The sequence below is a fragment of the Scylla paramamosain genome, unplaced genomic scaffold (genome assembly GCF_035594125.1).
Source record: "Scylla paramamosain isolate STU-SP2022 unplaced genomic scaffold, ASM3559412v1 Contig15, whole genome shotgun sequence".
NCBI lineage: Eukaryota > Metazoa > Arthropoda > Malacostraca > Decapoda > Portunidae > Scylla > Scylla paramamosain.
This window is the reverse complement of record NW_026973680.1, coordinates 524528-552209: the sequence shown is the minus strand read 5'-3', so window position 1 is coordinate 552209 and position 27682 is coordinate 524528. Positions and strand designations below refer to the sequence as shown.

General features: G+C 39.6%; 1 long non-coding RNA gene across 1 annotated transcript; it reads right to left on the bottom strand.

Annotated features, from left to right (window-relative positions):
- Positions 1-21078: 21078 nt before the first annotated feature.
- Positions 21079-27116, bottom strand: LOC135097234 (uncharacterized). The gene is made up of 3 exons (XR_010265491.1): positions 26996-27116; positions 23061-23169; positions 21079-21323 (listed from the first exon to the last, which is right to left on the bottom strand). It is a non-coding gene; the product is annotated as an uncharacterized LOC135097234 (long non-coding RNA).
- Between the last annotated feature and the right edge of the window lie 566 nt (positions 27117-27682).

Genomic DNA, 27682 nt, shown 5'->3' with positions numbered 1-27682 from the left:
AACAGCAGAAATTCTAATTTTCATCATCACTTCAAGAGTTTATCAGAAGATATTAATGCAGTTGATGGACATTGAATGGAACCAGAAAGTGTTGCACATGAGTTAGGAGAAAGGCAAGTATTGAATGAGCCTACAACAGAAAATGAGGTGGTGAAAGCTGTTGGAAAACTCAAGAAAGACAAAGCACCTGGTTATGATAACATCGTTAATGAACACATCAAAGGTGATAAAAATATCCTTCTTAATCTGTATGTTAAAATGTTTAATAGAATTCTAGATACAGGAGACTTACCAGAGCAATGGCTAATAGGGGTTATTTATTGTTCCTTTGTATAAAAATAAAGGTGATGTTGATGAGCCACATAATTATAGGGCTATAACTTTACTAAGTTGTTTAAGTAAGCTTTTCACATCAATAGCTAATGACAGACTAACACACTATTCAAACAGATTCAATATTGTAAAAGAAACACAAGGTGGGTTTCGGCAAGGTTACAGTACCTCGACCATATATTTTTACTGAAGTGTATCACGGACTTGTTCTTATGGAAGAGGAGAAAACTGTTCTGTCTCTTTATTGACTACAGGAAAGCTTCTGACACAATATGGAGGGATGGGCTTTGGTACAAGACGGTGAAAGAAAATATAGGTGGTAAAGTACTTAATGTTATTAGAAATATGTACATGAATATAAAGTCATGTGTAAAATTTTACCAAAAAACATCTGACACTTTCATTTGTACTAAAGGAGTAAGACAGGGAGAAGATCTCTCTCCATTGCTGTTTGCTCTATAAGTTAATGATATACAAGATTCCCTGGTAGAAAACAACTGTAATTATCTGTTATCTGATGATAATTTTCTTGATTTACATTTAAATCTATTGGTTATGATGTATGCTGACGACACAGTTATTTTAGCTAATAGTGAAGATGAAATTAAAAATATTCTCAAAGCAATGGAATTATATTGTGAGCAATGGAAGTTAGATGTGAATAACAGCAAAACAAAGGTTGTAGTGTTTAGTAGAGGGAGGGTGAATTATGGCACCTATGACTTTGTCTTTAGAGAAGAGAATATCCAAACAATAAGTGAATATCAGTACCTAGGAGTTTTACTTAATTACAATAGAAGATTTAGAATTGCCCAATTAGAACAAAAAAGTGCTTCTAGAGCAACGTATTCACTGACTGGGAAATGCCGTAAACACGACCCACCGCTTGATACGACTGTGATGCCAATTATGACACACGGTTGTGGAATATGCGGTTGTACTGTTGATAGAGAGTTGAAACAATTGCTGATGAAATTTTTTAAACACGTATTATATGTCCATAAGAATACAAGTAGAGACATTGTGTACGGTGAGTTAGGAGAACATCCCATTGCTGTTATTATTAACACTAGAATGATAGCATACTGGTCAAGGCTGATAACAGGTAAAACTACATAAGTAAGCATGATGATGTATAGGAGTTTATTATATCTAGACTCAACGAACACGTCCTCATCTCCTTGGCTCGGTCATATAAGAAATATTGTGAATAGCTGTGGCATGTCAGGCGTATGGTTAGATCAATATATTAATTATCCTGAATGGTTAAAGAAAGCTGTGGAAAGGAAACTGAAGGATCAATGGATTTCAACATGGTACAGTAATATTTCAACAAAGGGAATTTATGTACGAAATGTAGAAGTAATGTTGTGGGAGATGAATTTCATATTATGTTGTTATGTTCTCACGAAAATATTGTTGAACTACAGAACAGATATATCCCAAACTATTACAGAAATAACACAACAATGAATAAGTTTGCTGAACTGATGCAAAGTAAAAATTCAGAAATTTTGACCAACATAGCTTATTTTTTCTTAAGAGCTGTCTATCAAATGTTCAGGTAATGTATTTAATTAACAGTATTACTTCAGGAGTTATTATTATTATTGTTACTGTTTAATTATAGTTACGATTGAAATTATTTGGTTATCATTATTATGTTAGTTTAATTGTAGTTATGATTTATTATTAAATTTTTATTATGATTTAGTTATTGTTTAATTTTAGTTATGATGGAAATTATACGAGGAGCTGTGCTCCAGACTTTGCTTACAAAGTCTGAGCAAAATAAATTGAATTTCAATCTGAATCTGAGTCACACACACACACACACACACACACACACACATGTACAAATGACCTCCATATGTTTAACAGTTACAAAGGATTGTTGTACTTAATCTACTGTGGTGGTGGTGGTGGTGGTGGTGGTAACAGTGGTGGTGGTGGTGGTGGTGGTAATAGTGGCAGTGGTTTGTTCCCTGGCTAATGATAAATGCCTGCTATTATGGAAGATAAAGCCGAGAAAGGAAGTCGGGGAATGGAATGGTGTTTACAGAATGATGGTAATATGTTGGAGGAAACAACAGCAGCAGCAGCAGCAGCAAACGTTATAAAAGAAAATAACAACAACAACAACAACAACAACAACAATGGATACACCTATGAACAAAAAATAAAATAAATATCCTCTTACAGAGCCCAAAAAAACCCAAAATATAACTAAAATTACAAAATACACAAGATAAAAACTCCTTTCCTTCTTTCCTTTCTCATTCACGCAAATTATTATCTTATTCTCTCTTTCCCATTCGCCTTTCCTCTTCAGTACCCGCAGTCTCTTTATACTTCAACCAGGGGCCAATTCTCACGGCCAGGAAAACAACACTAGAATCAAGCTCCAATTCTCTCTCTCTCTCTCTCTCTCTCTCTCTCTCTCTCTCTCTCTCTCTCTCTCTCTCTCTCTCTCTCTCTCTCTTCCCATGCCAAATGGAAACAGTTCTAACTTTAGCAAATGTCATCCTCAACACAGTGCGGCAAGAATCTCGTGTGTGTGTGTGTGTGTGTGTGTGTGTGTAGGCAACGCGAGAGTAACAACATTCAGTAAGTCATATTGTGTTCTTTAATTAACTTGCATGCTTCATTTTGCTTTCCAGATTTAGAACTATTATTATTATTATTATTATTATTATTATTATTATTATTATTATTATTATTATCATTATTATTATTATTATTATTATTATTATCAATATTATTATTATTATTACTATTATTATTATTATTATTATTATTATTATTATTTACTTCATATTATATTCTTTGATTTTCTTTACATATATAATTTATTTTCTTGTGTTCTTCACGTAAATGGATAAATAAATGGAAATAAAGCATTTACAGATAGCTTACTTTACTTTGTTTTCCTTTCAGACTTAACGAATACTCGATGAAAACTTAAAGATAAAAAACATACAAATAGTTTTTTTTTTACAAGAACAATCCCTTTAGACAGAAAGAAAAAAAAAAAAAAAATTACACGTCCTGTCATTCCAGGCACAAAAATATTCATACACATTCACAGCAAAATCGATATGCAGTTTAGGGGGAGCACGAATGTAAACACTCCACTAGTATTTCCGTTCTCCTTGACCTTCTTACGTTGACTCTCTTTGTTCCCAACACTCGCTCAATTTGTCTCCGTCTTCATCAATCCCAGTCTTTGTTTCTTCTTCTTTCCTTCTCACTCTCTTTCTCCCCCTCTCATTTTCTCTCCGGGTGATCTACGAGTATCTGCCTCCTCCTTTGTCTCCCTCACTCCCGTCCTCCCTCTGGGGTTCAAAAATGAGGTTCTGTCGGAGCACTACTTCTTTCCCTCACGGAGTAGATGTGGAAGCAGGAGGAGGAAGAGGAGGAGGAGGAGGAGGAGGAAGAGGAGGAGGAGGAGGAGGAGGAGGAAGAGGAGGAGGACAAGGACGAGGACGAGGAAGAGGAAGAGGAAGAGGACGAAGACGAGGACGAGGAGCGAGAGGAGCAGGAACAGTAGCAGGGACATGATCACGAACAGAAGTGGAAAAAAACGGAGGAGGGAAGAAGATAAGGAGGAAGAGAAAGAGGAGGAGGAGGAGGAGGAGTATCAGGTAGACAAAGATGAAAACAAGAAGAAAGGAAGGAAAAGTGAGTTGACTAGAAGACAGATCCTCAGGAGAGAGAGAGAGAGAGAGAGAGAGAGAGAGAGAGAGAGAGAGAGAGAGAGAGAGAGAGAGAGAGAGAGAGAGAGAGAGAGAGAGAGAGAGAGAGAGAGAGAGAGAGAGAGAGAGAGAGAGACTGGGAATTTAAATATGACATTGCATGACTAATAAAATTCGACACTTCCTGCTTTGTCTTTCGTCTTATAGCCGTGTGTGTGCGAGTGCGAGCGCGTCCTTTGTATCATATCAAATACGTTTTTATCCTTGCAACACAAACTTTAAATTTTTGAGGGAACGGAAATAACGAACTAAAACAAGAACACTTCAACAACAACAACAACAACAACAACAACAACAACAACAACAACAACAACAACAATAACAACAGGATGCAGTTAAATCATGACGACAAATTAGGAAGGAAAACCCGATCTTTGTAAACGTACTGTGCGTGTGTGTGTGTGTGTGTGTGTGTGTGTTTATGTAGGAGTGACACTGGCCAAGGGTAACAAAAATCCAATAAAAAAAATGCCCACTGAAATGCCAGTCCCATAAAAGGGTCAAAGCAGTGGTCAAAAATTGATGAATAAGTGTCTTGAAACCTCCCTCTTGAAGAAATTCAAGTCATAGGAAGGTGGAAATACAGAAGCAGGCAGAGAGTTCCAGAGTTTACCAGAGAAAGGGATGAATGATTGAGAATACTGGTTAACTCTTGCGTTAGAGAGGTGGACAGAATAGGGGTGAGAGAAAAAAGAAAGTCTTGTGCAGCGAGGCCGCGGGAGGAGGGGAGGCATGCAGTTAGCAAGTTCAGAAGAGCAGTTGGCATGAAAATAGCGGTAGAAGACAGCTAGAGATCCAACATTCCTGCGGTGAGAGAGAGGCTGAAGACAGTCAGTTAGAGGAGAGGAGTTGATGAGACGAAAAGCTTTTGATTCCACCCTGTCTTGAAGAGCAGTATGAGTGGAACGCCCCCAGACATGTGAAGCATACTCCATACATGGACGGATAAGGCCCTTGTACAGAGTTAGCTGCTGGGGGGGGTGAGAAAAACTGGCGGAGACGTCTCAGAACACCTAACTTCATAGAAGCTGTTTTAGCTAGAGATGAGTGTGTGTGTGTGTGTGTGTGTGTGTGTGTGTGTGTGTGTGTGTGTGTGTGTGTGTGTGTGTGTGTGTGTGGTGTGTGTGTGTGTGGGTGGGTGTGGGTGCGTGCGTGCGTGCGTGCGTGCGTGCGTGTGCGCGCGCGCGTGTGGGTGGTGAGCCTAAGCAGGGGCAGGATGACCCTTAGCTGGTTTTCTACGCTCACTTAAGAACACAAGGAAGAGGAGGAGGAGGAGGAGGAGGTAGAGGAAAAGGGAGACTGGAGAGGAGGAAAAGGGGGGAGGGATTTATCGGAATAGGCCTCTAATCTCACTTACTTGGCGATTGTGTCTCAAGGAAAAACACTGGCATTCTCTCTCTCTCTCTCTCTCTCTCTCTCTCTCTCTCTCTCTCTCTCTCTCTCTCTCTCTCTCTCTCTCTCTCTCTCTCTCTTTGACAGAACTTAGGATTACTGTCTCCCCTTGGAGACTTAGGGTGAGGTGGAGTCCCGTACACGGCACTTTCATTAGGTCTTCCGGTGACGTAATCAACTCTTTCACTACCACCAGATTAACTTTGTTCAGGACACAATAACAATTTTTTTTTTTCAGTTTAGTCTTATATTTCTAGTGATCAATTAATTAAACATCATCTCTATTTCGACTAACAATTGTCGAATTTTTTTTAGTATTGCAAATTCTTTATAGACAGTAGTAGAGAACACAGTAAGGAAAATAAGACGTATGATAAAACCTGAATAAAACCATGATAAGACCTGAATAAAAAAAAACAAGAAAATGAGGAGACAGCAAAAGGTTCGCTGAGGCACACGAGGCAGCTTCTTAGAATCCACACCGTAATTAAAAAAAAATGCTAAAGGGAGGAGCAAAAGAAAAAAAAAAAGAAAAAAAATGGGCTGAACATGGCGCCAACCAATGCCACGAGAGGACCAACACAACGAGGACGAGGACGAGAACAAGAACAAGAAGAACAAGAAGAACAAGAACAAGAACAAGAACAAGAAAATAAAAAAGAAAAAGATCAAGAATAACATGAAGGATAACAAAAAAAAAGGACATGAAGAAAGGAAGAAAACAGCACACAACACGCGGTAACAGGAGCACTACAAAACAGGCAACAGATGTATAAAAATGATGCACACGCTTATATACGAACAGATATGGGGAGAATGGACTGCATGTAATATACTGTATATATATATATATATATATATATATATATATATATATATATATATATATATATATATATATATATATATATATATATATATATATATATATAAAACACACGTAGTTCATTTCCGAGTACTGCACCAACTGACAAGCTACTTTATAATGGACTCACAACGTTAAAAAAGAAAAAAAGTGAAGGGTATATATATATATATATATATATATATATATATATATATATATATATATATATATATATATATATATATATATATATATATATATATATATATATATATATATATATATATATATATATATATATATATATTTTTTTTTTTACCCCTACGTTGCAGGTACTTGTATTAAAAAATATAGAAAAAATAAAAATGTAAAAGATGTGACAAGAAAAAATCCGCTTTTCTAGGACTGTAAAAGAGAGAGAGAGAGAGAGAGAGAGAGAGAGAGAGAGAGAGAGAGAGAGAGAGAGAGAGAGAGAGAGAGAGAGAGAGAGAGAGAGAGAGAGAGAGAGAGAGAGAGAGAGAGAGAGAGAGAGATTTATTGGTCTATATTATACATCCATATTACATATTCGTCTAAATAAATATTGTGAAGAGCAGGCTTGTTGAGCGTAAACTTTTATATGTGCAGCCCTTCATGGAGAGGGACACACACACACACACACACACACACACACACACACACACACACACAACGGAGGCAAGAACCCGCTACCACGTCTCATATTATTGGCCTGTCTTCATATTTTTCCTTACAGACCAAGCTATAAATAACCACCAGATCTTGCCATAACGCATCTCCTTCCACCACCGCTTCACCAATAAGTCCTCCTACAGTCATGCACCAAATACCAAAAGTCGTCGCTTTATTAATGGTCAAAACATTATGAGCTTTTCCATATATTTTTCAGCACCAGAGAGGATAGCTGATACAAATATGCAAGTAAATCATATCGGAGAGAGAGGATATTAAGTCCTTTTTTGGAGCTTCAATGAGAACAAACACATTAATCTCTTAATTGGCTTCGCTCTCAGGCAACTCAGAACCTCCTGTTAAATAAAAATTATTCACTTTTCTATTTTTTTTTTCTTTTTTGTTCCCCTTGTGCTTGTTATCTTTCACCCGCAGCCGTGGAATCTTTCTCTCGTGTTTGCATTTCGGGGAAGTGAGACAGAGCGCTGTGTGTGTGTGTGTGTGTGTGTGTGTGTGTGTGTGTGTGTGTGTGTGTGTGTGTGTGTGTGTGTGTGTGTGTGTGTGTGTGTGTGTGTGTGTGTGTGTGTGTGTGTGTGTGTGTGTGCGTAGTAAGAGGGGCACTAACTAATGACTAAGAAAGAGTAGAAAAAAAGAAAAAAAACAGCCACTGAAGATGCCTGTCCCTAAGGGATGTACATTTCCGCGAAGCGACACCCAACACGACCCCAGTTGGGGCAGGGAATAATACCACGCTGAGGCAAGTATGCTTCGCCACGCCACAGTGCTCCCACTCGCCTGCCAGGGAGCACACTGTCCCTGCGCTGCCCACCACCAATGTTTTACCTTCCCATCATTTTCCTTTTCATTCGGATTTCGAGTCTTCATTCCGTGCTTCCATTCAGCGAAGATAACAATGTAGTCACCTTCTGCGTTCACAATATACGAGGATTTTTATTTCATCTCGCTTTTATATATATATATATATATATATATATATATATATATATATATATATATATATATATATATATATATATATATATATATATATATATATATATATATATATATATATATATATATATATATATATATATATATATATATATATATATATATATATATATATATATATATATATATATATATATATATATATATATATATATAGAAGGATTGTGTATTCCCGTGATATTCCACGACTGTTGCTTACTGGTAAGTGATAGTTTGGTGTCCGATGTGAGGACCTGTGAGTGTTTGGCAGGATACAGTTTGTGATTTCTTTCATTATTATTATAATAGTGATTTTGTTCATTTTTCAGAAATATTAGAGTATGATTTATTTACGGATCTCAAGGTCCTATCGTTCACTTAGGAAATACTAGTTGTAGTAGTAGTAGTAGTAGTAGTAGTAGTAGTAGTAGTAGTAGTAGTAGTAGTAGTAGTAGTAGTAGTAGTAGTAGTAGTAGTAGTAGCAACAGTAGCAAAAGAAAAATGATCAGTAGTAATAGCGGCTGATAGTAGCATTAGTATTAGCAGCAGCAGTAGCAGCAGCAGAGAAAACAGCTGCTGTTGTTGCTGTTGTTGTTGTTGTTGTTGTTGTTGTTGTTGTTATTTGCAAAAACAGCGATAGAAGAATTATTAATGAGGATAACAACAACAACAACAATGACAACAACAATTTGTAAATTTAACTAATTTCAATAAATCTGGTGTAAGGATTATCATAACACAATATTTATAGTTCTCTTTTCCAAGTACACTCTGATCTCGAGGTGCTCTCTTTCATGCGTTGTGGCAATAACAAGAACACAGTCACAAACACACCCTTCTATTCTCACAGTTCTGTTATTCTGATAAATTTTGTTTACGCAACATCACCATATCTCGCATTTACTTTAGTTTGCGGCACCAGTCACAATTTCCTACCACAGTTCAGCTCACCAAGAGAAGTAATTGCACCACTCATCCTCTATCACTTCACTTTCCCTCTCCACCTGAACAACACGAACATGTCTCAGAAAAGAAATATTTCTCAACATAGGAACATAAGTTTATGTAATAATATTTTCCTCTTATACCATCACGGTGCTATAGATTCTTAAAGCAATATATCCTCTCACCAAGGCGATCTTACGTCCTTCCCTAAGTCCTGAGCTCCCCCATGTAATAGCGTTCAGTCCTACCCAATGTTGCTCTACCTCCGCCTGAACAGAACACATCTTTCGTAAAGCAGCGGGCAGGAGCATCGGGTTTGCCACGCGTGAGTCCACCTGTTCACTCGCCGATTATGCAATGTTTACTCTGCGACTGTTGGTGTTTGTTATAATATTTGGGCGGCCGTGTTTGGGCATTGTTTTGCACTCATAAACTCCTCTACCCTGAATCGTGTGTGTGTGTGTGTGTGTGTGTGTGTGTGTGTGTGTGTGTGTGTGTGTGTGTGTGTGTGTGTGTGTGTGTGTGTGTGTGTGTGTGTGTGTGTGTGTGTGTGTGTAGGCGTGTACAAGTATTTGGATACGTAGCGAGGCAACACCACCAAAACACCAGTTGCACACACACACACACACGCTACCCAAAGTAAAATAATAGAACATAAAAAACAAGTCGATTTATTGTCTGATATATTTGGTGGATTGCAGCAATGGTGGGCCTGCAAGTAAATCAATACTGTAATAGTTATAACCAAGTTTGCATCAAATCCTCAAGTCATCAGGAAGTGGCAAAAAAAAATAATAAAAAAAAAAAAATAATAATAATAATAAATAAATAAAATAGAATAAAAAGAGGAGCATCAAGACACCTTTGCCACTAAACATTTTTGGAATTTCATCTTATAATTATTTTTTGAGGGACGACATGTAGGGCACACTTTCTCTCATTTCTTAGTCCTTAGCCTTAACACGTAATAAAAACACGTATTATTTGACATTTCCAAAAATAAAACCTAATAAAAAGGCTGATATACATTGATTACGCGATTAAAGTAAATATGGTTTCTTTAATATTCAGTTCTATTCCAGATTCATTATTTTACTTTTGCCTCCATAACTGTGAGTTTAACTATCTGCCTTACTGTCTGTCTGTCTGTCTGTAATGTGTCCCTAACGTATAACGCGACACCTCCTCCTCTCCTGTTTTCTCTATCTTTATAGAACATTGTATACCCATCTATCTTAACCTCTGGATTAAATACTTTTCCTGACATATCTAACCAAGTTTCAGTTAAAGCAATGATATCAAATTTCTCTACACTCGCTATTCCTCTAAGCAAGTCTATTTTATTCAGAATACTTCTACAATATGTGTAATAAACACTTAAGCTATTTCTCACCATCCCTAAGCTAGCTTCCTTTCTAGATTTAACTAATTTGCCCCTTGCCTTCTCCTCACTACCCCTTCTTCCCTCCCGACTAACGAAAAAAGTGCTGGAGTGCAGTTACCTCCCGCTCGAGTGTTTCGGCCAAAACACGAACACCCTGGCGTGACAAATGCACTCCATTGTACGCCAGGGATGGAGTGCATTTGTCACGCCAGGGTGTTCGTGTTTTGGCCGAAACACTCGAGCGGGAGGTAACTGCACTCCAGCACTTTTTTCGTTAGTCGGGAGGGAAGAAGGGGTAGTGAGGAGAAGGCAAGGGGCAAATTAGTTAAATCTAGAAAGGAAGCTAGCTTAGGGATGGTGAGAAATAGCTTAAGTGTTTATTACACATATTGTAGAAGTATTCTGAATAAAATAGACTTGCTTAGAGGAATAGCGAGTGTAGAGAAATTTGATATCATTGCTTTAACTGAAACTTGGTTAGATATGTCAGGAAAAGTATTTAATCCAGAGGTTAAGATAGATGGGTATACAATGTTCTATAAAGATAGAGAAAACAGGAGAGGAGGAGGTGTCGCGTTATACGTTAGGGACACATTACAGTGCTGTATGAACAATAGAATTAAAACAGATAACAAAGCAGAGTCGATATGGGTAGATATTAAGGAAGGATCGCAGTCAGTAGTACTAGGGGTAGTTTACAGACCACCGACCAGTACAGAGGAAATTAACACCTCACTGTGGCAGGAATTAAATAGAGCAGGCAGGTACAGTCAGGTATGTGTGGTAGGAGATTTTAATTTTAGGAATATCGACTGGAGTCTGATTGTGGGTAACAAGGAAGCAGAGGAATTCCTTAAGGTAATTCAGGATAATTTTTTAAAACAGGTAGTCGTAGAACCCACAAGGGGGAATAATATTCTAGATTTAATTCTTACTAACAGGGAGGAAGCAGTCACGCAGGTAGAGGTTGGAGGACAGCTAGGTAACAGTGACCATAGGGAAATTAGGTACAATCTAGAATGGGAAGAAACTGTTAGAAATAAAAACACTAGTAAAATACCTGACTTTAGGAGAGCAGATTTTGAAGAATTAAAAAGGTACCTCCAAGGAGTGGACTGGCAAAGGATGCAGGGTGAGGTCAGGTCAGGGACGGAGTTCAGAGAGATAAGGCAGGATGAGGGAGGTGAGGTGAGGCTCCAGAAGGGAGGAGGAAAGAGGAAGGGGGGAGATAGGTGTGAGTATGTTGGAATGTCAGGTCATGCTGAAATGAGAGAGGTAAGGTCGAGGCGAGTTGATGAGGGAGGGGAGAGGATGGTAGGGAACGAGATGAGGGGTTTAGGTGAAGTAAATGTAGATGAATTGTATAAATATTTCGTAGATAAAGTTCATACAGGTCAATTAGCAAATATCCCGTATAAAACAATAAGATCACAAAAAAATGACCCTAAATGGATGACTGCTAGGTTAAAGCATTATATAGGGCGTAAGAGAAGTATATATAAGAGATTAAAGGCAGGTGAGGAAGTTTTAAGGACACAGTATAATGAATTAGTTAGAACAGTCAGGAAGTTAACGAGGAAAGCTAAGGACAATTATGAATTAAAGGTAGCCAGCCAGGCGAAGACGGACCCCAAGGGATTTTATCAGGTATACAGGACGAAAAATAAGGATACTGTAGGTCCATTAAAGGCAGCAGATGGGGAGCTGGTTAGTTCTGGGGAGGAGATTAGTAAACTTCTGAATGATTATTTTTTAACTGTCTTCACTCAGGAAAACATGCAGGATATGCCAGATAGTGAACAGGTGTTTAGAGCAGATGAGTATGAGAAGCTGACGGATATTTCCATAACTAGGGAGATAGTGGAGCAGGAGATAGATAGGCTAAAAAAGTTCAAGTCACCAGGACCTGATGAAATATATCCCAGAGTACTGAAGGAATGTAAAAAGATTATTAGTGAGCCGTTAGTTTCTGTCTTTAGGAAATCACTGGAGTCGGGTGAGGTACCAGTAATGTGGAGGCAGGCTAATGTAGTACCCATCTTTAAGAAAGGGGATAAAACTTTAGCGTCTAATTATAGACCTGTCAGCTTAACTTCAGTTGTAGGTAAAATGTTAGAGTCAATAATAGCCAGGAACATTAGGGAACATTTAGACAAACATAACTTGATAAATCAGTCACAGCATGGCTTCACGAAGGGGAAGTCTTGCCTGACAAACTTGTTAAGTTTTTACAGTAAGGTGTACAAGGCAGTAGATAATGGTGATAGTTATGATATCTTATATCTGGACTTTAGTAAAGCATTCGACAAGGTGCCCCATCAAAGGCTCCTGAGAAAGGTTAGGGCGCACGGGATAGATGGGAAGGTGTTAGGTTGGATAGGGTCATGGCTTGGTAACAGGCGACAGAGAGTGCTAATAAACGGCTCGAAATCCGAGTGGGGTCATGTCATTAGTGGGGTGCCACAGGGATCAGTATTAGGGCCATTATTATTTCTAATATATATCAATGACTTGGATAGTGGAATTAGTAGCGATGTTAGTAAATTTGCGGATGACACAAAGATAGGTAGATTAATTAGGTCAGAAGCGGATGCCATCGCCTTGCAGACAGACTTAGATAGAATGAATGAATGGACGGATAGATGGCAAATGCAATTTAATATCAATAAATGCAAAGTGCTTAGCGTAGGTAGAGGAAACCCACACAATAGGTACACATTAAACACCCAAACTCTGGTAGGTACAGGGTACGAGAAAGATTTAGGAGTTATAGTTAGCTCTGAACTCCGTCTAGGGAAACAATGCATAGAAGCCAGAAACAAGGCAAATAGGGTACTAGGATTCATTTTTAGGAGTGTTAAAAGTAGAAGGCCGGAAGTAATATTAAAGTTATACTTGGCGCTGGTCAGACCTCATCTAGACTACGCTGTGCAGTTCTGGTCCCCACATTACAGGAAAGATATAGGTCTATTAGAATCAGTACAGAGGAGAATGACTAAAAGGATCCAGGGGATGAGGAGTATTCCTTACGAAGCGAGGTTGAAGCGGTTAAATTTACATTCTCTAGAGAGACGTAGGTTAAGAGGGGACCTGATAGAAGTCTTTAAGTGGTATAGGGGTTATAACAAGGGAGATGTAAGCAAAATTCTTAGGATCAGCAACCAAGGTAGAACAAGAAATAACGGGTTCAAGCTTGAAAAATTTAGGTTTAGGAAGGAGATAGGAAAAAATTGGTTCTCAAATAGAGTGGTAGATGAGTGGAACGGACTCAGTAATCATGTAGTTAGTGCCAGGACACTAGAGAGCTTTAAGAGAAGATTAGACAAGTTTATGGATGGGGATAACAGATGGAAATAGGTAGGAGTGTTTCATACAGGGACTGCCACGTGTAAGCCTGGTCGCTTCTTGCAGCTTCCCTTATTTCTTATGTTCTTATGTTCTCTCTCTCTCTCGCCAGACTCAAGGTTACGTGTTGAGTCTTACCCCGCCTCTCAAAAATAAATAATTAAATAAATAAATAAAATAAAATGAAATAAAATAAAATAAAATGAATATATAAATAAACATATAATAATCCTTTCGTGATATATTAGATTGATTGTATCTTAGGTTAAGTTTGGTTATTTCCACCAAAAATCTTTCCTCTTGTTGATTGGTTGGTTACGTAAGATTAGTTTTACTTGGGTGACGCTAGATTAGGTTTGGAAGGGAAAGGTTTGATTCTGGTTAAGTTAGGTTAAGTTTATGTACGTTAAGTTTGGTTGGGTTAAGTTTGGTTAGAATGTTAGGCTGGCTCAAGATAAGGAACGTCAGGATACGCTAGGTTAAGTTACATTAGGTTAAATCTTGTTCCCCGCTACTCTCATTCATTTCTCCTCTTCATCCTCTCCTCATCCCCATCCTCCCTCCCTCAATGTTTCCCTCTTCCCTAAACTTGGCGCACTTCACTCAATCACAGTCCGCACAAGATCGAGTCGCCGCCTCTCAAAGGGTACAGAGAGAGAGAGAGAGAGAGAGAGAGAGAGAGAGAGAGAGAGAGAGAGAGAGAGAGAGAGAGAGAGAGAGAGAGAGAGAGAGAGAGAGAGAGAGAGAGAGAGAGAGAGAGAGAGAGAGAGAGTCAAAGTTACACTATGACCGTCCACGCCTCCCGACTCCCGATCGCTAACACTCCAAGTCTCTCGTATCCTGAGCTGCCAAACTCCCAGTAGTAGTAGTAGTAGTAGTGGTAGTAGTGGTAGTAGTAGTTGTTGTTGTTGTTGTTGTTGTTGTTATTGTTGTTGTTGTTGTGTTGTTGTCAAGAGTGCTTCTTCTATTAATAATGTAGAAATTTTGTTAATCTGTCATCAGAACTACAAAAACCCGTGTCACTTCAGCACAGATAGTAAGCCGGGTTCTCAAGAATATTTTTTTTCAGTTAGTAAGGTAGAAATCTTTTCAAACCCTTGCCACTCCACCACGAGTATTTTCAAAGGATTCAGAGGTTATTAGCCAGGTTTTCAAGAGTGTTCCTTCTGTTAACAATATAGAAATCTTGTTTATTTGTCGCTATAAAAATAAAAACACTCATTCATTCAATAACTAGCTAAATAATCTAGTAAAAACAAGGAACACAGCGCACCTCTCTTTTCCTGTACGGGTATTAGACATAACATTTCTTCTTACTGCTTACAATTAGAGAGAGAAAAAAAAAGAAAAGAAATCAAGTAAAGTAAGAAACACAGTGCCTTACTCCTCATTCCACCCACACGCGTATTAGACAAAATCCAGGTAGTAATCTTTCCACGGCAGAGCGGTGAGGTGAGGGAAGCAGGGATAGAGAGAAGCATGAGTGGCGGCAGCCAACGTAAATTAGCACCTCCACTCCCTCTATGCAGCAAGAGATTGGCGCCGCACAGCAGTAGAGTAGTCAATGTAGCGGCGGTTGGCAGAGGTTGGTGCCAGGGAATCAAATTAACAAGACTACTAAGAGAAAGAGAGAGGGAGAGGAGGAGGGAGCAGGCGGCAGCGAGCGCACCAGTGTGAGATTAATTAACGTGATTACTCTGATCTTTACTCCTTCCAACATCTTGCCGTGTAATTAGTTTTATTTACATTTTGAGGTGTGGGAATGAAGGTGTGGAAATGAGAGACAGAGGAGGAAGTGTGTGTGTGTGTGTGTGTGTGTGTGTGTGTGTGTGTGTGTGTGTGTGTGTGTGTGTGTGTGTGTGTGTGTGTGTGTGTGTGTGTGTGTGTGTGTGTGTGTGTGTTGCATGTTTCTAATGTTTTAGTTGTGTCTAATTTATTTACTGTAAGAACAATCTGTTGGAGTATGCTAGTTATTGGAATTATGCTGTGCTGTGCTGTGCTGTGCTGCGCTGTGCTGTGGTCAACAAAATACAGGAAGGAAAGAAGAAAGAAGCGCCGCAAGAACACAATGGTTAAGAGAAAACAATTCCTTCAAAATAACCTAACCTAACCTAACCTAACCTAATGAAGGACTCCTATACTTAATAACTACAAGTAGGAGCAGTTTTGTCCAGTAAACCCCGGAAGGAAGCTAGGAAAGACGCGCTGCAGGAACACACAAACACCACGAAACAACAGAGAACATTCGTTGCAAGAGATCAAAGCGCTTCAAAAGATCACAATACAAGACAATTAAACATTCTTATGCCTGATAACAAGAGGGACGAGCAGTTTTCTCCAGTGAATCTCCACAGAAAGAAAAGCAACAATGCAATGGCACACAACAACGATACAAGAAAGCACTTCAAAAATACAGATCATCCTACAAGGCAATTAAAGATTCTTGCGCCCGATAACACGATAAACGGGTAGTTTTGTCTAGTAAATCTCTCCAGGAAGGAAAGATATGCTGCAAGAACACAGAGGCCCCAGAAAACAGCATCGAATCGGAATGCGGGAGCAGCGGGAGCCGTGAGCGTTAGTCTGGCGGGGCGGGATGGACGGGTGGGCTTCGCATTTTTGCTGTCACTCTGAGCCCCGGGCAGAATTCCTACATGGAAATGGGAATTCTTGTGAGTGCGGTCTATTTATCACCAGCAGAGAGAGCGAGTGTTGTGCCCAGCGTCGGGGATCAACACAAAGGGCGCGGAGCAATACATGTAGATTGAGGCAGTAACTGGTGCAAGCTTGGAGTCGCGGGCGGCTGGGGGTCCTAGCGGCTATTGTGTGAACTCCTTGAAAGAACCGAGAAAGTGGATCGTTTGCCGAGTCCTGGTGTCTAGTTAGATATAAAAGGCGTCGTTATGTGCTGTACACTCGCCACACTCTGCAATAACAAGGAGGATGAAAGGAAGAAGTGGTGGTGGTGGTGGTGGTGGTGGTGGAGGGAGGCGAGGTGGGGGAAGCAGCAGCAGCCACCAATCAGTGAACTCAATGCGATTCCCATTCACGTATTGATATTCATGTTGTTGCGTCTTGAGTCGTAAGTTGCCGGCGCGTCTATTACACTCTCCTCGTGTCCCATGTGTGCAAGTTACGCCAAGAATTTGAATATTTCCTGTTTACCTGCGTCTTGTAAAGGCTGGTGAGTTCATGGTGGTGATGGTGGTGGTGGTGGTGGTGGTGGTGAGGCAGTTTGGTGAGAGAGAGAGAGAGAGAGAGAGAGAGAGAGAGAGAGAGAGAGAGAGAGAGAGAGAGAGAGAGAGAGAGAGAGAGAGAGAGAGAGAGAGAGAGAGAGAGAGAGAGAGAGAGAATGGATGCGTGGGTGTGTAGTTCCAATGGCTGGCTATCAAGGTTTTCTATTTACTTTTCTAACTTTTTAACAAGTACTTCCCGCCACCAAGATTTACTGGAACTGTACACCTTCAGGAACTGTAGTGTGTGTGTGTGTGTGTGTGTGTGTGTGTGTGTGTGTGTGTGTGTGTGTGTGTGTGTGTGTGTGTGTGTGTGTTGTGCTGCTGTTGTTGGTGCTCTCCTAGTAAGAATGACAAAAGTTCCTTAAAAGAATTAGTACAAAATAATACAATAAATCTGGCTTACACTGTTACAAGCGGAACACATCCAAACCTCGAAAATAGAATATCTTAGAAGCGCTACAGGCAAATACAATAAGTAAATAAATACATAAATAGAATGAAATTATAAACAAATACATACATTGCCTGAAAAAAGTTTTAGTTTACCCTTCATGTGTAAATATCTTAAACATATTTCATTTTTTTTCTATTAATAAAGTTTGAAATATTTTAAATGCATCATACACACAGTGACGTCAGGCCGATCTTTTGGTTGAGAAGCCTCCGTGTTTCACTTTGCTCCCGCTGCCACGGCAAAACAAGTCCACTATTTCCTGCTATCGAGCAATATGTTCGCAGTATGAAGTTGACACTAGAATATTTAGAATAGTAAGTTTATCCTGAAGTGTTGATGGTATAATGTTTATCTTAGGCTTCTAACTTTGTACTGCTGTGCTTATGGTGAACTGTTTATTGCATGATGTGGCGCGGTGTATTGCCAGCCAGGTGTTCGCAGGCTGTGATGGATTACACACACACACACGCACACACACACAGGTGATGCCTCCAGAAGAAGTATTCCCTAACATTAAGATTCTATCACCTTACTCCCCATATATTCCCCAATGCAATAACATTCTCGCTCTCTCTCTCTCTCTCTCTCTCTCTCGCCTATATTTATATATATGCATTTATATCTACATCTATCTATATATAAAGAATATATATATATATATATATATATATATATATATATATATATATATATATATATATATATATATATATATATATATATATATATATATATATATATATATATATATATCCCACTCTCTCTCCATCTGCCTTCCAATCCCTTTGTCTGACTGGTAACAAAGGAAAGGGATTGAAAACACGCCAGGTTTAGTTTTATTCATTTATTTTATACCTTTACGTGGACTGACAGAGAGAGAGAGAGAGAGAGAGAGAGAGAGAGAGAGAGAGAGAGAGAGAGAGAGAGAGAGAGAGAGAGAGAGAGAGAGAGAGAGAGAGAGAAATTAGATTAAAGAAAAATAAAGAAATACAAATAGTTTTATTGGCACATTCGTACGGTCACTGACCTTATTACACACTATCTTGATTTTTACACTATACCTGCACGTATGATCGTCTTTCTCTATAGTGTGTGTGTGTGTGTGTGTGTGTGTGTTCAAGGAATAATCACCCAGAACAAAATCACACCTAAAGTCTCTGCTCTGTCACTGTCTCTTATATTTTGTAGAGGGAGGTTTCAAGACACTTATCCACCAATTTTTGACTACTGCTTTGACCCTTTTATGCGACTGGCATTTCAGTGGGCATTTTTTTTTATTAGATTTTAGTTGCCCTTGGCCAGTATCCTTCCTACATAAAAAAAAAAAAGTTTAAGAAGTTGCCATTTTCTACCACTATTTTCACGCTAACTCTTCCTCTGATCTTGCTAACTGCATGCCTCCCCTCCTCCCGTAGCCACGCTGCACACGACTTTCTTCCTCTCACTCCTATCTCGTCCACCTCCCTAATGTAAGAGTTAACCAGTAGTCTCAAATTTTCATCCCTTTTACTGATGAACTCTAACTCCCTGCCTACTTACGTATAGTATTTCTTCCTTCCTACGACTGGAACTCAAGAAGGGAGGTCTCAAGACATTTATTCTCAAATTCTGGATAATCCCTTTGGCTCTTTCCTTCAAGATCTGGCCTTTTCTTTTTTTTTTTTAGTGGTTGGTCGTAGGCTGGAGCCCCTCTTACATAAAACAAAATTAGCGATGGATAAAACACTCAAGATAACCCGACTGTTGCTGTGTGGCCTCTGAAACCAGTCATGATGGCAAGGAAAAGTTGCAAAATACGTGTCTAGGCTGATGGTGAGAGATACACGATCCCTCTCTGCATTTATCTGAGCAGGGAAGGACAGGCAGGGTCGCCGCGTGTCCGCCCGTTTGTCTGTCTGTCTGTTCGTGTGTCTATCTGTCTGTCTCTCAGTGGCATGGACTTACGCATACTAGAGTTGGTATGTTAATGAAAAAAGTTTTCTCGTTTATTCAGGTGAACCGGCAGATCACGAGGCAGACAGACATACAGACAGACAGACAGACAGAGAGAGAGACAGACAGATGGGCGGGGCTGTCCGGTGAGCCTCCCCATTCCTTCCACACACACACACACACACACACACACGAGATAGATATTTGACTGAAAACGAGAGAGAGAGAGAGAGAGAGAGAGAGAGAGAGAGAGAGAGAGAGAGAGAGAGAGAGAGAGAGAGAGAGAGAGAGAGAAATGTTTCCTAAATGTATGAATTTCTCTCTCTCTAGATATTTGACTGAAAACGAGAGAGAGAGAGAGAGAGAGAGAGAGAGAATGTTTCCTAAATGTATGAATTTCTCTCTCTCTCTCTCTCTCTCTCTCTGGTCATGTATTTTTTTCTTTAATTTTCCCAAGTATTCCGAATGGTAACACAGGAAGACTCCAGAACAATGGTACCCCGTCACCCTATCCTCTACACCTCCCCCTCTGCCTCTCATTACCAAGAGATCAGCAGCACGTGTTCCTCGCCTTTGGGAAGCTCTCATGACCCTTACAAGAAATCCCCACCTCGCCATTCCAGATTAGCAAGAGAAGCGCCGGGTGATGCTGCAAACTTTTTTTGCTTTTTATTTGATTTTACTTTTTTTTTTACATAAATTTTACTCATTCACTTCACTTTTTACATAATGTTTCTTTATTTACTCTTACTATGACTTAATTTATTGTTTCTTACTTCACATGTATTCCTTTATTAATCAAGCTTATCAACAATTCACTTAAACACCATTCAATTTTAAAAATCACTTTCCTTATCTTACACTTATTCACTGTTTTACTTTATTCCTATGCTATTAGACTGGTAGTAGTAGTAGTGTTTTACTTTATTCCTATTCCTATGCTAATAGACTGGTAGTAGTAGTCAGTCAGTCAGTCAGTCTGTCAGTCAATTATTTATTCTTTCTCATAATATACAGTAAGCTGTACATCACAATGATGATGAGAGGAACATACATACGTACGTACTGAAGATGTGTGTTGAGTATGTGTGAGGAGTACTCAACTTACATAATAAATTAGTATAGCATATTATGCATATGGTTTTCGGTTATGATCCCGTTTCTTCCACACACACACACACACACACACACACACACACACACTTACATTAAATTTTGACGTCAAAGCCTGCGCAAGTAGGAGCTGTACCTACCTTGCATATTCTCTTTCTCATGACGGCGGTCAAGGAACACCACACACACGTCAGCGGAGGGAAAGGAGGAAAAGAATAAAGAGAAGGAAGAAGACGAAGATGACATGGCGGCGGTGGTGGTGATGGTTGTAGGGTAACGCACAGCTTGCTTCCCTCCACCACCTCTGTCACACTTCACAGCTCCACCACACCTTCCTCACACACACAGTGTGGTAGTGTTCAAGTCACCGTCAAAGTAGCCTAACTCACAGCGTCAAGAGATAGAAGTGTTCAGCGAGGAGCCACAAAACACGCCACAGCAGAGAAATGCGCGCGCAAACTGGAGAGGAGTTTTGTGCTGTTGACTGTTCACATTTGTTGTCTTAGTTTAGCTAATAGAATAATAAGTACATTTTATTTATTTACAAGTGGAAGTAAAAGAACTGCTAAATACCCGGTATCTCAAGCCATACGCTCTTCACATGGAAGAAGCGGCAACACCGCGTGTTCGCGCGCAAACAGGATACGAGTCTTGTGCTGTTGACTGTTCACATTTATTGTCTTAGTTTAGCTAATAGAATAAGAAGTACTTTTTGTTTATTTACAAGCGGAAATAAAAGAACTGCTAAATACCCGGTATCTCAAGCCATACGCTCTTGACATGGAAGAAGCGGCAACACCGCGTGTTCCAACAATGTCGTGAGCTGATGTCTGGCCCACTTCCTCAACTCTCCATTTCAGCATATTTCCTCCCAGGCTTGTTTCTTCTGCTGTATATTAAGAGCCTGTCGTTTGGATACGAAAATAGAGAAATAAAGATAAGTAAAATGTACTTATTTTTCGAAAAATAAAATCACAGCTAGACTAGATTTTATTATGAATCATTACTTGTTATAGTCTTCTAATAATAAATCAAATATCACAACAATGCCAACTCCATTAATAGAAAAGAAAGAATAATGATATTGAGCCGAAATGTTTTTTTTTTTTCCTCCTTTCCTCGGTACCTAGTCACTTTTCCTCCCCTTCATACTTTTCCTCTACCCTTCACCTTTCTTCCTTCTCCTACTGCTATATAACACGAGTCTAGAAACAGCTAGAAATCCTGAAATTTACGCTAAATATTGACGGGGAGAAACTGTTCCCGTGGCAGAGACGGGGCGGGGCTGGGCTGGGCTCGGCGGGGCTCGGCAGGTTGGACCCCAAGGATACTGTGGTGTTTATGTGTCTGCCCTCTGTGTGTGTGTGTGTGTGTGTGTGTGTTTAACTGGATAGCTGCTCTCTCTCTCTCTCTCTGTGTGTGTGTGTGTGTGTGTGTGTGTGGCAAAAAAACGGAAGTATTGGTTTGATGGTTGATTACTCTTAGGTTATAGTTGAACGTTACATTGACGTCACGAAAGAAAAAAGAAAGGAAAGAAATTGCAATGTAACGTTTTCTTCACTGAGGACGACACCTGCATCACAGCCACTGACGGTGACTCGCTGCACTCTTACAAGAAGTGAAGGAAAGGAAGCCTAACGATGCCTAACGATGCTTAACGAAGGGCCTGCATCACCATCTCCTGACTCTTCTCCACACATTCACATAAAAGTGGCCGCTTTGCCGCGCTGCCCAACGAGGAGTAGCTCTGCGTCACTACCCTACCGGCGGGGACACTTCCCAAAGCTGACTTAAAAAGCAAAGCCCTGGAAGCAAGGAAGGCGGTCAAGTTGAGCGCACGTAAGCCAGAGAACAGCCTCATCAGCTCACCAAAGTCAGTGTGGCAAGACGCACGGCAGCAAGTAGCAGATAGTCATCAGCCCCGTCCTCGCCTTCACAACGCCCACAAAACCAGTCATCAGCGTCATCAGGTATTGTCAGTCGTCTCGCCCTAAGAAAAGTATCCACTCCCGCCCCTCCGAGGACCATGAAAGCCGCCCACCGAGCTGTCTGCCCGGGGCCGTCTTAAAGAGAAGGATTCTATCTGCTGAAGGGAAGGTAACTGAAGGGAAGGATGAGTTCTTACATAAAGACTGGCGCGTGTGTACCGGTGTGCAAGAACGGCAACAATAATAGCAGCAGCAGCAGGAGGAGGAAGAAGAGTCTTAGTAATTGACACTTGGAGACAATAATTCAGGTGAAAATGGATTTAATACATAAATAAATCAGTTTGGCCTAGTTTGGCCTGTCCTTGTTTTTAGCTTTCTTTTTTATTATTATTTCAGAGAGAGAGAGAGAGAGAAAGAGAGAGAGAGAGAGAGAGAGAGAGAGAGAGAGAGAGAGAGAGAGAGAGAGAGAGAGAGAGAAACGGTAAAAAGAAACAAGAAATAGAAGCAAATGCATAATAAAATGACAAAGACGATAACAAAGAAAATATAAGTAAAAACAGAAGATGAACAACATGACAACGATAACGAACAAGAATCACTATACTCTACCTCCTCCTCTTACCACAAAAGACACCGCTGACCCATACACACACATGTTCAGTAACTAACCACGGCCACCCTCAACCAGATTCAGTCGCTCGAGCGTCACTCACGTCCACTGCTGACTCGCTGGCTCGCTGACTCTCTGCCCCATTGCTTCGCTCCTCATCCTTCTCGAATACACGAGGTGAAAGGCTAGCCAGGTACTCACATCCTCGTTCTCTGCTCTCCACCAGGGGACAAAAAGGCCTCTTACTATCCATGGGTTGTGATATGAAAGTGAAATTATAAGTACTGGTAGGCTTACAGATATACGAGTACTACTAAGCATATTTGTAACGCTGGCACACTTTTGAGGCTTTTTGCAATAAAATATATATATAATGTTGCTTTGGTCTCTTTTTCATCTCTTCCTCCTCTCTAAGATTTTGTTTTTCCATATTGTATTTTTATGTTCTTATTTACTTTTTATTGATAAGAGGGTATAGGAAAAATAAATAAATAAAAAGGCCCACAGAAGGTTTTAGTCCACAAAAAGTGCAGTCAAGAGGGCTGTCCAAAATTTGAGGACTAGTGTCATGAAACATTTCCTCTCGAAACAGTTCAGGTGATAAGCAGGAGGTAATACAGAAGCAGGCAGAGAGTGGTGCTTGTCTCACTTGTCTAAATACCGGCACAAGGACTTTTTTGCTACATCTATTTCATATTTATCTATAATTTTTCATATTTCTTTTGAGACCAAAGTTACCTTAGAGTTATATGAAAGCGACGAAGGAACGTAGAAATAATATTTTTATATTCTTTTCACCTTATTGGTGTTATTTTATTTTGTTCTTTTTCTTTTGATAATTTCTATCTTTTATGGAATAGTTGATTGAGTGACTTTTTTAATTCTCTTATTTTATTTTTATTTCTGCATTTCATTTTTTTATTTATTTTTTCCCTTAAAACCGAAATTGCCCTTGTAATATATTAAATGGGAAATAAAGTTACCTTCAAACAAATCACTTTTTACCTCTTTTTCCCTTTTTTCCCTCCACTCCCTCGCTGCCGCCTGCCAAAATTAATATCCACAGGAAGGGCGTTGCGTGTCCTTGGAAACAGAAGCAATTAAGCCCTATGATATTATGCACAATGTTATTATTTTCGCTAATAGGAATAATAGTAGTAGTAACTCCCTCTCTGTCTGTGTGTGTGTGTGTGTGTGTGTGTGTGTGTGTGTGTGTGTGTCTCAGGAGTCGCGGAGCGGATGTAAAAAATTCGGCCATGTTTTCCTCAACATATTAATCATATTCTGGAATTTTAATATATATACGAATTAAAAATACATCACTCGCTGCTGTGTTCTGCAGAGAGAGAGAGAGAGAGAGAGAGAGAGAGAGAGAGAGAGAGAGAGAGAGAGAGAGAGAGAGAGAGCGCAAAGGTACAAAATAAAGCTGGTATTGTTCGTGGGCAGGGTAAAAACACTTTGTTGGTCTTGTGATTAATTAAGCGTACGCGGTAGCAGGAGACAATGAGATGATGAATTTTGACCTGACTCTATTTGGTAATCCCGTGTGTGTGAAAGCCTCCCACACACACGGGAGAGGCACACTCCATCATGAGCAGCAGCGAGGAGGCGGCGGCGGAGGAAGGAGAAGGTCTGTAATTGAGGGCAATGACCCAGAACACCCAAGCTCATGCAATCTGATCTAGCTGAAATACCGGCTGTCCGTCTTTCATCTTGTCTTCTTTTAGGTCAAGATGTTACTGGCCTTTTCTTTTTTCTGCCTCCGCAACCTATTATATTAAAGTAGGGGTGTTTATTTTTTCACCTGAAATTCCTAGACAAGTCACTTCACTCCATTAACATTATATGATAAGTGTGTGAAACCTCTTATCTGATAAGTGTGTGAAACTCACAAGAATGTATTTCTCGTTTACTTCTTTTCACTTATCCAACTCCCTCATTCTTTATAGTGTCTCTTATTTCGGCATTAGTTATCCAGTTCACCCTCTTCACCGTTTAAAAATTCTACATATTGTTAAGTCTCTGAAATCTGCAAAGAATTTCTCTCCTCTTTCTCTACTTCTTTTCTCCCATCTCTATCCACTGTTCTCTTCTCGTGTTAGATTTATTGCAGTCACTTCATTTCGCTAAATTTTTCTAATAAATGTCTGGAATCCCCAAGGATTTTCTCTCCCTCTCCACTTCTTCCCACTCGCAGGCTCATAAGCTCTAATGCTTATCTATCTCTCCTCGTGTGTTTTTGTTCTTATCCTTAAAATAATGCGCCTCCTTTACCTTCTTAACCTTCCAGCGGCGGATCGTTCATAATAATACCTAACTACATTCTTTCCCACTAACTTTCCCAGCCAAGACTGATTTTACTCTTCAAATCTGACTCAAATATTTTCTTCTCCCTTGCGGTTTAGTTTGGTCTCAAAATTCATCCAGAAACATTACATACATTATTTTTTTTCAGAACCATTTTTATTCTGATTACAAACACTCATGCTCAGACAAAGAGATTATCTTTCTGTTCAACTTTTTTCTTTGATGTCAGAATATTTCTACGTTAAGCTTCTCTAGCACTTTTCCCTATGTTAAAATTTTTATTGCACTAACGACACTGGCTGGAACCTTCCGCTCATGCTAAAACGAAACAAACGTAAGTAAAATCCTCCCCTTCCCACTCTTATTTTTATACATCACAGACAACGCAGCATTTACGTCCTGTTCACACAACAACTTCCCTCCTCACGAGTCTCTTTATCCTAATTAGTCAGCACATTAAAGGACTTAAGATAGATGAATAACACTAAAAACAGTAAGCACGGAGCGGTATGTTACTCAACTATTCACCATGACTATACATTTAACTGAATACAAGTTTACTGTCCCTCCGCCACTGTTCTGTCTTGTTGCTTATGACAAAACACAATGTAATATAGGAATACTTGGTTTTGTTCCCGCCTGTCTAAGCTGCAGGTAAGGTTATGAGTACTGTAACACCCACTCAGGGGCGTCAGACAAGGGTATTTCTTCTTGGTATATTATTACGCCTCGTTATTGACACTCGTTCATTCTTGTGCGTGTTTACTTGTCCCATATGGTGAACGTGAGGGTGAACGACAGGGTGAACGTGAGGATGAACGTGAGGGTGAACGGTCCAACTGGAAAAGGTCCCTTAATTAATCTCTATGCAATACAAAATTAACATAAGTAACATCACAAAGTCCACATGAAGGCATTGGAGCAACACATTAATGAAATCACTATGAACACGTGTCAAAAAAAGAAAAAAATAACAAATACATGATAAATAAACTACTAGATGATAAATAAACTACTAGCTAACAAGCTATGGTGACTATCCTTACGGTGTAAAGACCCTTCTGGGTCACAAATCTCACATGAATGTTTGATTACCTAACTATGACAATTTACGTTGAAATATCACAAAAACACAACATATATGTAACAGTTCTAGGTGTAAGGTAAAGTACATAAGAACATAAGAAATAAGGGAAGCTGCAAGAAGCGACCAGGCTTACACGTGGCAGTCCCTGTATGAAACACACCTACCTATTTCCATCTGCTATCCCCATCCATAAACTTGTCTAATCTTCTCTTAAAGCTCTCTAGTGTCCTACCACTAACTACATGATTACTGAGTCCGTTCCACTCACCTACCACTCTATTTGAGAACCAATTTTTTCCTATCTCCTTCCTAAACCTAAATTTTTCAAGCTTGAACCCGTTATTTCTTGTTCTACCCTGGTTACTGATCCTAAGAATTTTGCTTACATCTCCCTTGTTATAACCCTTATACCACTTAAAGACTTCTATCAGGTCCCCTCTTAACCTACGTCTCTCTAAAGAATGTAAATTTAACAGCTTCAACCTCGCCTCGTAAGGAATACTCCTCATCCCCTGTATCCTTTTAGTCATTCTCCTACAACAGGAGATAATACAATACAACAGGAGAGAATAACAAGCAACAAATTACTACACATTCCTAATATATTCCTAAACCTATCACAAATGTAATAGAGGAACACTCACCAGTCGCTGGCGCTCACAGGGAATAAATCCACAGATTTCAATCCAACAAGGTGTGTGCGGCTGCTATACCACAGATAGACTACCGGCTTGACCTCCCTCCCTGAGCTACCTTCCCTCGGTTTACCGCTCGAGGGATTCATACACGAATGAAACACTCATTAACACTCATTATTCCCAGGTAGTTATCATATGAAACGACCAAATACTATGAAACAAACAATTATGAAACGAGCAATATACAGAAATAATTTGTATAGTGACCACCATCAAACACCATGTGTTACAAGTACACCATTGCTCTGTCTAGTCCCTCATCACCAAACACGAGGAACACTCTCTCATTTCCCGTCTGTCCCCAGTGCAGGTAAGGTTAACAGTATATATGTAATAGCAAAACTGTGTATTGGTGGGCAGGTTCGCACAATCAGTATTTAATGATGCTGTAGGAATAATAGATGCTTGCCACTCTGGTATTCTGCCCCTCCACCTTACTTTCCACACGTCCAAAGTAGCGATGGTGGTGGCAGCAATAATAAAAGCAAAGTTTTCAGTATGTAATTCTCTTCCTCTTTTTATTTATTCTCTCTCTCTCTCTCTCTCTCTCTCTCTCTCTCTCTCTCTCTCTCTCTCTCTCTCTCTCTATATATATATAGGATCCTGGAAAGCAGAGCAACACATTTACACAAG